Below are 10,602 nucleotides of genomic sequence, written 5' to 3'. Positions count from 1 at the left end.
TATTTTTATAGCAGCATGAAATAACCCACACATGTATCAACTGTAATAAAAATAAACTTTTGTGGGTGGCACCTATGGCTCAGTGGGTAGGGCACCAGTCCCATATACTGAGGGTGGTGGGGTTCAAACCAGGCCCTAGCCAAACTGCAACAAAAAATAGCCAGGCATTGTGGTGGGTGCCTATAGCCCCAGCTACTTGGGAGGCTGAGGCAAGAGAATTACCTAAGTCCAGGAGTTGGAGGTTGCCCTGGGCTGTGACGCCACAACATTCTACCGAGGGTGACAAAGTGAAACTCTGTCTCAAATAAATAAAAATAAACTTTTGTATCATCAATGAATACTCTACAGCCATGAAAATTAATAAACTTGAGATAGAAGAAACAACTTGGAAGAATTTTAAAAACATGATGTTGACACAAAAGTCAAATACAAAAAAATTGCAAACGACATTGTTTTATTTACATAAAGTCTGTTATGGGTTGAATTATGCCCCTAAAATTCACATGTTTAAGTCTCAACCCCCAGTACCTCAGCATGTAAGCATAATTTTATTCAAGTCTTTACTGCTGCTCATGACCTACTCTGTATTTTATCAGATCCCAAACTGTGCTGTTCTATACACCTGGCACACCCATTCACGCAGAGACAGTCAATCGCTTTGTCTTCACCATTCCTCTGGGGCCCTGACCCACCATTCCCTACACTCTTTGTTCTTCAGTCCCTCATGCAAGCTAGCATTGCAGTGTTGGCTTGGGGGCAGGGGGGATCGGACTGGGCCCACACCACAAAATCTCTGTCCTAGAACTGCTCACTAGTGGTCCCCATGCTCTGGTTCCTGGGCACGAAGCTCAGATGGAGACCCGGAGCAGAGGGGATGCTAAGGCCTGCGCCCAGAACATGAACCACTGAGCCCAAGGGGCTAGCCTCGGCGCCTTCAGGAGCCTCAGAAGGTCAACGTACTCCCACGCGCTGACCCCTGAGCCTGTGTTGGTTTGAAGCCTTTAAGAGAAGAAACAGAATGCTTCTGCCTTTTTGAGGAACTGAAGAATAACAAAGTTATCAGAAAATTCAGAAGAAAGCACTGGATCCGAAAGACTGGAAAATAAAGCAATGGTTTTAAAACACCCTTGGACAAACGGTAAGCAGCTGGTGAACCAATAAAAGTAGGAGACAAGGACTATTTCCCTTGCCTAACTAAGGCTTGTGAAATGTTACCTGATACAGGGAAAAGACCAGTTAACGCTGATGCTCCTTCTTTTGATGACTCAGTTCCTTCTAAAAGAGAAGCAACAGACAGTTTTTCAAAGTTTTTCACCCTGTGTTTTGAAAGGACTTGCAGATGGACAAATTTAAAAATTTCTTGACCTTGGTAATAAGAATTCATCATTTGAAGATGTAGATGTATTTTATTCTTTCTGATATAATTGTGGTCCTTGAAGAGAATTTTCTCCTTTAAATGAAAAGGAAAAAGCATTGAAAAGGAGAAGAGAGGAAAAAAGGGCACAAAGGAAAAGGAAGATATGAACACATAAGAACATTAGTTGACAATGCATATAGCTGTAACCTGAGGATAAAAATATTTAAGGATAAAAAAAGTGAAGAAGTAGAAAAAGTGGAAGAAACAGAGCAAGAAGCTAAAGAAAAACAAAGACAAGCTGAATTATTATAAAAGCAGAAATATGTTCAATAAAAATATATGTAAAGGAATAATTAAAAATATTCCCTTGCTAGTTCAGCACCAGTAGCTCAGCAGTAGGGCACTGGTCACATACACAGGAGCTGGTGGGTTAGAACCCAGCCCTGGCCAGCTAAACAACAAAAAAAATAGCCCAGCGTTGTGGTGGGCACCCATAGTCCCAGCTATTGGGAGGCTGAGGCAAAAAAGAATCGCTTAAGCCCAAGAGTTTGAGGTTGCTGTGAGCTGTGATGCCATAGCACTCTACCAAGGGTGACATAATGGGACTCTGTCTCAAAAAAAAAAAAACCTTGTTTTTACAGATATAGAAGATAAGGATCACTTGAGCCCAAGACTTTGAGGTTGCTGTGAGCTATGACACTCTACCTATCCAGGGCAACAGAACTTTGTCTCAAAAAGAAAAAAACCAGGGCAGTGCCTGTGGCTCAAAGGAGTGGGGTGCCAGCCCCATATGGCAGAGGTGGCGGGTTCAAACCCAACCTTGGCCAAAAACTGCAAAAAAAAAAAAAAGCCAAACCCACAAGTATGAACTTAGTTCGTTGTCCTCTCTCTTTTTCAACAGGAGAAACAAAATAAATAAAATTGAAATCTTGCCCTATAAAGTCAAAACGCTGCAGGAAATCTGATCTGGAGCCCTGAAAGTCAGTTTTTTTAAATAAAATAATAACTATACATCAATGCGTTTATGTGATACAATGTGCTGATTTTATATACAATTTGGAATGCGCAAGTCAAACTGGTTAAGTTTAAATGAGGAAATTCTGCCGCCTAGTGGTCTTCTGGTATATTGTCATATGTTACATTTTCAGGACCCGGCGCTAAATTTAGATTGTCCTCCAGCTTGTAAGTTGAGAGGACTTCTATGATTTCATGTCAATTTACATGAGGCAAAGAAAAGCAATGTGTATTAAATGAGAGGGTTGTAATCAATAAGTAAGATGTTTAGGAAATCATTTGAGTCAGCTAACTCCAAATAAGGGTCCTTCCCAACTAAAAGGTGAGAATTTTTTTTTTTTTTTTGGCCAGGGCTAAGTTTGAACCCGCCACCTCTGACACATGGGGCCGGCGCCTACCCTTTTGAGCCACAGGCGCCACCCTGTTAGTAGTATTTTTATATTGGTTGGGGAGAGAGGCTGGAGTCACTAATGAAATACTTAATGAAGGGAACTTCATTGTCTAATGGAAATGAAAGGGCGGAGGGACCCTTCAGAAGATAAGCTGACCAATGAAGCCATTCAGTGGGCCCTGCCCAAGCCCAGCATAGGTCCAGTCAAGATCTTTACAGATACAGAAATCATAGGAAGGTTATTAATGCTGGGTGAAGGAACAGGGGGTGCAGAGTACTCCTCTAACTGGAGTTCTAAACAGAGTTTAAGTCAGGTTCTGCTGCTCCAAAGCAAATTTTTTTCTAATTTCTAACTATTATGGGAGTACACGTTTGGTTACATAATTTGCTTTTCTACATTGTAAGTTAAAATTATAAGTGTGCCTTTCATCCAGAAAATGTGCATTGTGCCTGTTAGGTGTAAGTTTATTTATCCTTCCTCCCACCCCACCCCTATTTGACTTCAATTGAGTTTTACTTCCACATGTGTACATGTCAAATTTAATATTGAGTACATGTGATGTTTATTTTGTCATTCTTATAATAGTTAGAATGGTCACCAACAAGACAATTTTTTTAAAAGCAAGAAGAGACCAATCACAATGGTTCATGCCTGTCATCTCAACACTTTGGGAGGCTGAGGTTGGAGGACTGCTTGAGCCCAGTTCAAGACCAGCCTGCACAGTGTAGGTGATGGTCCAAGACATCACGGCAGAGTTGGGAACCAGGCAGATGGTTGGGATTGATCCCAAAGTGGTGCAGGATCTCACCTTGTTGGTGCAAACACTCCTGAAGCAGATACAAGATAAATTTCAGATCGTGTCTGCCAGATCATTGGAAGAATTGAGATGAATAATCAGATTGATGATCTGGAGAAAAACATCACACACCTCATGACACAGGCTAGAGTAGAACTGAAAGATGAAAACAAGATACCTGCCACACGAGCATTAAAGATTGCTAATAATTTACACTGGAATCTGTAATATCAATTTTCCAAGCCAAGAAAAGACTGAATGGCTTTTTGCAACCACTATGTGCAGATAGGTTTTTTTGCTTTTTGTTGTTTTTGGAGACAGAGTCTCGCTCTGTCACCCTGGGTAGAGTGCCATGGCATAGCTTACAGCAATTTCAAACTCTTGGGCTCAAGCTATCTTCCTGCCTTAGCTTTCCGATCAGGGACTACTGGTGTACATGCCCTGCTAGTTTTTCAATCATTAGTAGAGACGGGTCTCATTCTTTCTCAGGCTGGTCTTGAACTCAGGAGTTCAAGCAAGCCACCTGCCTTGTCGTCCCAGAGTGCTAAGATTGCAGGCATGAGCCATTGTACCCAGCCTTGTTGACAGGTTTTATATTATTTAAATGGGCATTCTTATCACATACCAAATAGTTTGAGTGATTTATCCCCAGTTTCTTGAACATGGTCCATCTTTACATCTTGGACCATCATCAGTACTATTATTAAACACTAAAACTTTGGTGATTCCTGCATTAAACAATTGTCAGATTTTTTAGTGTATTTTTGTGAAGTCATTTTTTTTTTACCATTCCTTTTGTAGTAATTGCTGTTTGATAAATGTTGATAAATGTTGCTGTGTGATTTTTTTATTAAATAAATAGTAATCCTTTGATTACAGTTATGATGGTGGCCATGCCACTGTAATCCTAACCATTATATATAGGGCACTGCTGGACAAGCCTGGTGATGCTGGATTAGCCCATGTGCCACCATCTGGAGGTGTTTGTTCACTTACAAGGCCTTCTGTCATAAAGGTAAGAAACTGGATGCTCCAAGGACCACACTGCTGGTCGAGGACCCAGTGCACAAAGTACACTTATTAGTGATTAATCATAAATTTAGTCTAAAGTATAAATGCTTTAAAATTAGGACTACTTTGAGATAGGAATATTTTGAATAACCTTGTAACCTATTAAGAAAAATCTGCTTAATATATACGATGATAAGTAATAACATCGCTGATGCTTACTTTTACTGTGAGAATATAAAAGTAATAGAAGGAAACAGGAAGCCAGAACAGCTCTTTGAGAGATACCCTCACTGTTCTCCAGAATTGCTTTTCTATATTGTTTTTGTTTTGTTTTTCCGTAAGTAAAAGTGAAACTGCTGATGTCTCCACCTGCTTCTCCATTGATTGGCTTGGGTGACAAGCATACAGACTCCTTGTTCCACTAACAGTTAGCCCTGGTAAAGTAAGATATTTATGAAGATTAGTGTTCTTGATTCTCAGCACAAAGTGATTGGTTAGCTAACATGAGACAGAGTGTTGGCAATATTTTTTGAATGGCTAAAAACATTTAAAAATTGTTTATTCAGAAATATCTGTCACTGCTTTATTGCCAAAACTAGTACTGAACTTTTACTTATGTCTAAGTTCCTGAAATCAAATGCTAAAGTCAATAAAAAGTAACCACTGCCACTTTCCTGGGTTAGGGAATATTTAAAATACATGTACAGAAAATGCAGTTTTGGGCCTGGCACAGGGGCTCACACCTGTCATCCTAACACTCTTGGAGTCTGAGATGGGCAGATTGCTTGAGCTCAGGACTTTGAGTCCAGCCTGAGCAAGAAGGAAACCCTGTCTCTACTAAATACAGAAAACCCAGGCAGGCATCGTGGCAGGTGCCTATAGACCCAGCTACATGGAAGGGAGGGCTGAGGTAAGATCTAGGTCTCTGTGAGCTATCATATCACATAATGTCACAGCACTCTACCAAGGGCAACAGGCAAAGAAAAGGAAAGAAAGGGAAGAAAGCAAAGGAATGAAAGGAAGGAAAGAAAGGAAAGGAAGGAAAGGAAAGAAAGGGAAGGAAAGGAAAGAAAGGGAAGGAAAGAAGGAAGGAAAGAAAATGGAGTTTTGCTCGAGATTCTAATACTTCAGTGGGCCCCTGCATTATTCATATACAATAGTTACCATAAAAAATCTGGCAGGATTTTAAAATTCAGTTACTCTACCTTTTCTTTGAGCAAGGGAGAGAGAAAAGGAAAAAGGGCCACATTAAGTCCATGCCAGTTGCTTGGCTGGAAAATAAGCCTATTTAAGTTTTTGAAAAATACTATTTTACTTAAACTACTTCTTACCTAAATTCTTTCTACAACTGGGATTAAGTTTCAATATGAGTTTTAAAGAAAACATTCAAACAACAGAAGGGCTGTCTACTTTAATATTTTGGCTAACTTTTCTAGGACTGTTGTTTCAAGTGATTTTAAGGAAAAAGACTATTTCGCTGTTTCAAAAACAACTATCACGCTACATGTTTTGTGAATCATTTTTGCTTATTTTGTTTGATTTTCACAATCAAGATGTGAAATAGTATTATTTTTCCCATCTGAACATAATAAAATAGCTCATAAGGCTGGGCACAATGTCTCACGCCCATAATCCTGGCACTCTGGGAGGCCAAGACAGGTAGATCATTTGAGCTCAGTTTAATACCATCCCTGAACAAGAGTGAGACACTATCTGCAATTAAAATAGAAAAATTGGCGGGGCCTTGGGGCAGGCACCTGTAGTTCCAGCTACTCAGGAAGCTAAGGCAGAAGGATCCTTTGAGCCCAGGAGTTTGAGGTTGCTCTGAGATATGTTGATGCCACAGCACTCAACCCCAAGGCAAGAGAGTGAGACTCTATCTCAAAAAAGAAAAAAAAAAAAAAATAGCTCATAGATGAAGCAACTTACCTAAAGCCATAAAACTAGAAAGTAAACAGTAAAAATTCCAACTTAGCTTTTCTTTTTCTTTTTTTTTTTTTTTTTTTTTTTTTGAGACAGTCTCTTTGTGGCCCTCAGTACAGTGCTGTGGCATCATAGCTCACAACCTCAAACTCTTGGGCTCAAGAAAGCCTCAGCCTCCCAAGTAACTGGTACTACAGGCGCCTGCCACAGTGCCTGGCTATTTTGAGAGACAAGGTCTCACTCTGGCTCAAGCTGGTCTTGAACCTGAGATCAGGCAGTCTACTTGCCTGGGCCTCCCAGAGTGCTAGGATTATAGGCCTGGGCCACCTTGTCCTGCCAATATTTTTGTATTCTAACATGCAAAAGTAGGGAACCAACCAAAAAAAAAAGTAGGGAACCAATAAGACTTACTTAATCTCTCGTAACAGAGATTTGAGAATTTCTAACAGAGGTTTTGAAGGACCAAGTGAATATGTAAATTAAAGGACAATCCTTGAACATTGTTCCTGGCTTGCTCAACATCTATTTTACCCTTCCAATGTAATTTACTTTTCCATTGAATAATACCAATGTAATTTACTTTTCCATCCATTTTCCCAGCAGCTAAATGCCTTGGTGGAAGTTGATCTAACCCCTAGATCCAGGGAGTGGCAAAGCATAATTTTTTGCATATATCACCAGTGATTGCCTCACGAATTTGATGCAAGAATTCATGAGGGGAAATTTCATGGTAAGATTCCTAGAGGAGCAACACAAGATAGTCTCTTCATCTTCTAGATGTGGATGTGTCTGAGTGCGATGCTAGAAATACTCCAAACATCTTGTTACCAGTCTAAGACTAAAGCTACCCATGAAGGCTAAAATGAGAGAAGTAACTGTATGATATCAGAACTGAAGAGTCAATCAACTCTGAAGCATGCTCAAATGTAGGTCTCCTATTATGACAAATAAGAAAATATCCTATTTCTTAAAGCAGTCTGAAGTAGGTTTCTTGTGATCAAAACTATTATGATATTAGCAATAGATTAGAGGAGATAAAGAATAATCTGACATTAACTCCTACAAAAGGAAAAACTAAAGCACAAATGAGTGAAAATATAGGATATATTAAACAGTCATGAGCAAAGAAATCTCTAAGTCTTCTTAAATTAATATTATTCAGTTAAAACTGAAATAGTGCTATTTATGAGATAGAGCTAAGTAAGACATAAGCTAAAAAATGAAAAAATATCTCTGAAAAAGCTAAGAAAAGAACTTGTTATCTGAGGAATGTTAGTCCTTTTAAATTATTAGACATGAAAATAAGACCACAATCCTGTCCTAGTCCCACTTTGAGCTATATATTCATCTCTTGAAACTAACAAGTTGCTGTAAATTAACCTAACAATGCTGTACCAGATACTATAACCCACACTCTCTAGCTTAATAATGTACAGTCCATCATAATCAATGTTATTTTTGTAAACCATTAATTCTTACTAGAATTAATGAACAACATTGTTATCATCCCATTTTTGCTAAGCCTGCCTTTAGTTTATATACATATATATAAAATTACAGGCATTTTATAGGAATATGAAGTTGTCAAAATTCATTTAAGGGTAGACTTAAAATGCACAGTTATTAAGGGCTGGAAGGAGTGGTGGTCTCAGCCCCACAGGAAAAACATTATTCCTATGATCAGAAATAAGAGGCTCCCTAAGGAGACCTCTCTGCCTTGAGGTCCACAGCAGGACTTTAGGACAGAGCCTAGAAAGTACTTTGGACTCTGGTGCCTAAAGAAAGGAAGGTTTCAATGATGTCTCCACCTTCTGGATACATGAGCAACTGTGTTAACAAGAGAGTTTGACCCAAATGTTGGGTACTTTTTCTGTACTTTGCCCTTTACTAAGACCTTGAAAAGGGCTCGGCGCCTGTGGCTCAAGCAGCTAAGGTGCCAGCCACATACACCTAAGGTGGTGGGTTCGAATCCAGTCCGGGCCCGCCAAACAACAATGATGGCTGCAACCAAAAAATAGCTGGGTGTTGTGCTCCCAGCTACTTGGGAGGCTGAGGCAGGAGACTCACTTGAGCCCAGGAGTTGGAGGTTGCTGTGAGCTGTGATGCCATGACACTGTACCCAGGGGGACAGCTTGAGGCTCTGTCTCAAAAAATAAATAAATAAATAAATAAAGACCAATTTGCAAGCATCAGTCAGGTACAGGAATATAAAGATTTTAACACATATGCTTCTCAGAAAATAATAAATCAAGCAGCAAAAAAAAAAAGGCAAATACATTAATTTGGATAAAAATGTATTAAACAAGAAAACATTAATTTATAGAGAAATTTACCTTCAATAATCAGGAAATATATAATATATTCAAGTGCAAATAGAAACATTCACAAAATTGACAAGGTACCAGACTACAAAGAAGCATTAATATATTCTAAAAACAACATGGTTAACAACATGTAAACCATGTTCTCTGACCATAATGTACTATAGGTAGAAAGCAATTAACAAGAGACACTTTAAAAAATTAATACAGCTATAAATTAAATATCTAAGAAATCCTTGCATTAAAAAGGAAATCACAAAAGATGTTAGAAAACATAAGAACAATAAAATCTACCGGCCAAAACTTACAGGATATGTTTAAAGGATTAGAGAGTGGTTCTCAACCTTCCTAATGCCATGGCCCTTTAATACAGTTCCTGTGAGTCACGACCCACAGGTTGAGAACTGCTGAATTAGAGAAAAAAAATCTATCTTTTGTTAGAAAACAATAAACAGTAAAAGGAAATTAGGTATTTAAGATATTGCTTACTTTAGACTAAACACAAAGAAGCAGCAAAGAAAAAATTTTAAGAGGAAGATAGAAATCAGCTAAATACAGTAAAGATTTAACAAAATTAAAAGCTGATTCTTGGAGATGATAGGTAGGACTCTGAGAAGACTGACCGAAAGAAAAACAGAGAAGATGCAGAAAACTAAAATGGAAGAAATGCAAATTTTAAATCAGATGCACTTACAACAATCAGAATGACAAAAATTAGTAAGGTAAATGAAGTACTGTCAAGGATGTGAGGAAATAAGATACTCAGTACTGCTAGTGGACGTATAAAATCATACAACTATTTTGAAAAACCACCTGGCAGTATTTAATGAAATTACGCCAGAGAAATCCTTGTACAGATCTACAGTGAAATAAGTAAAATGTGGTGGATAAATATTGAAAAACTAAATATATAAACAGCAATATGGACACATTTAAAATATAATGAGTGAAAAAGAGTAAACAACATAATGGAACCTTATACACCCTATACACATGCAGATTTCAAACATTTGATATTTGCACCCCTTTACCTTTTAAAAAATTACTGAAGATCCCTCAAAACTTTTATTTATGAGAATTGTATTGATCAATATTCACCATTTTAGAAATTATAGCTGTAAACCTTTGAAATATACAAATGCTCTTTCCATGAACCATCAGAGAAATATCATCACCTATCATGTAATATCTGGAAAACTCCACTGTACATTTCTGAGAATGAAAATAAGGCAAATGTCATAGTACTATTATGAAAACAATTTTTGTATTACATATTCCCTTGAAAGGATCTTGAGGGCTTCAGATCACATTCTGAAGAACTGTGTCCTACACTAATCCAGAGATACATTGACTTTTTTCTTCCTGCTTGTAACACTTGGTTACAGCAAGTTTTAAATTCATGGTAATAGACATTTTGCAGCAATAGTGAGTCTTTATAAGCACTATGTGAAACATTTTTTTACACATACTATTTAATCCTCACAGTGATTTAAGAACTAATGTTGTTCCCCAGATTTATAGATAAGCAAGCTATGACTCAAAGAGGTTAACCAATTTCCCAAAAGTCATACAGGTAAGTGGGAAAAGAATGAGGATTTGATTCCAGATCTGATTCTATGGTGCATCCCCTTAATCACAAAATTACATTGCTTCTTATGATTCATATTTCTATTAACTTGTAGAGCAGAAGACATTAAGAAGTGAGGTTCATGGAGAGCAGTAATGTGGGCTACTGTCCAAAGATAAGATTTCGGCTTGGCGCCTGTGGCTCAAGCGGCCAAGGCGCCA

The 10,602-nt window shown here is 38.2% G+C and overlaps 1 pseudogene; it reads left to right on the top strand.

The window, feature by feature from the left end:
* The first annotated feature begins 3,533 nt into the window (after positions 1 to 3,533).
* Positions 3,534 to 3,787, top strand: LOC100964837 (annotated as a pseudogene).
* The last annotated feature ends 6,815 nt before the right edge of the window (positions 3,788 to 10,602 follow it).

Source organism: Otolemur garnettii, unplaced genomic scaffold (genome assembly GCF_000181295.1).
Source record: "Otolemur garnettii isolate 467f Iridium unplaced genomic scaffold, OtoGar3 scaffold00008, whole genome shotgun sequence".
Classification (NCBI taxonomy): Eukaryota; Metazoa; Chordata; class Mammalia; order Primates; family Galagidae; genus Otolemur; species Otolemur garnettii.
The sequence above is the reverse complement of the archived record's forward strand: the minus strand, read 5'-3'. Positions and strand labels throughout refer to the sequence as shown.